The sequence below is a fragment of the Cicer arietinum genome, unplaced genomic scaffold (genome assembly GCF_000331145.2).
Source record: "Cicer arietinum cultivar CDC Frontier isolate Library 1 unplaced genomic scaffold, Cicar.CDCFrontier_v2.0 Ca_scaffold_5141_v2.0, whole genome shotgun sequence".
Taxonomy (NCBI): domain Eukaryota; kingdom Viridiplantae; phylum Streptophyta; class Magnoliopsida; order Fabales; family Fabaceae; genus Cicer; species Cicer arietinum.
In genome coordinates this window covers 1-1052 of record NW_027338790.1, presented here as the reverse complement: position 1 = coordinate 1052, position 1052 = coordinate 1, and the positions used below count along the sequence as shown (strand labels likewise).

The 1052-nt window shown below is 36.4% G+C and overlaps 1 long non-coding RNA gene across 1 annotated transcript; it reads right to left on the bottom strand.

Annotated features, from left to right (window-relative positions):
* Nucleotides 1-103: 103 nt before the first annotated feature.
* On the bottom strand, nt 104-914 carry LOC101515554 (uncharacterized). Its single transcript, XR_190579.4, has 3 exons — nt 712-914; nt 333-564; nt 104-244 (listed from the first exon to the last, which is right to left on the bottom strand). It is a non-coding gene; the product is annotated as an uncharacterized lncRNA (long non-coding RNA).
* Between the last annotated feature and the right edge of the window lie 138 nt (nt 915-1052).

Below are 1052 nucleotides of genomic sequence, written 5' to 3'. Positions count from 1 at the left end.
AAAAAATAGAGGCATTTGCCAAAATTCGTTCATGATTTTACCATAAAGTCCTGCTGGGGAATAATAATCAAACCAAGCCCTAATGGTATTTTGAGCAAATATAAAAATTCAAAAGTAGGATATTTAATACATATAGTTTATTCTTATGTTGTACATATCACAGAGAAAAGGATACACCCATACACAACAGCAAATTCTAAGCCTGAATGTGACCACTGAGCATCGTGAACAGGCCCATCTTTCCCTGCCAAAGATTTAAAAACAAAAAAATTATTATCCTAACTATGTAGAGCCAATCATCAATTATTCTTTAAATAACAATAAGAACATACGAAGAGGCACTAATCCTTCATGCACCCCATCTGTTGTCAGGTAGTATAACTTTGATTCTCCGTAGTAACTCTGATTGGTTTTATCAACATCTGACTGCACCACAACTAGAAGTCCAGTTGAACCATGATTCCATTTAAGTTGGGTGGTAGAACATCGGAAAAAACTTCGTCGAGCCACAGGTTGACTTTGGGAAGCACCACAAGCAAATATCTGTACACTAGCAGGAACACCCTGCAAAAGTTCATGGAATTTTTTATATATTAGGAACCTAAATAACAGTATGCCAAATAGCAATAATACCAATTCCTCATTATTTGTTAACAAAAACTAAAGCTAGCTAAGCCTTCATGATTAAGCACGGTGTTGAGGAACACAAACCTTGGATTCCGGAACAAATGCAGCTACATGAGAAGCAGGTGAACTAGAAAGCTCAGCAGCAGCAACTCCTGGAACTCTTAACCGATAAATAAATCCTTTAGAAAAATCCCCAGTGTCGAAAAATTGCACCTCATTAGTTGCCAGGCGACATGCGGTAGTTTCATCGGAGCTGAATTGAAGTACAGGCCTGAACAACAAACACGGTGACAGTCAAAACATAAGTCATGATAAGAATGTTATGATCTGTTTGCTTAGAGAAAAAAAATTCTGTCTTCATTTCCTACAATTACTTTTTAATTGCAAGTTTTCATTGTTTCTACAAATCTTTGAAAACATGAAGC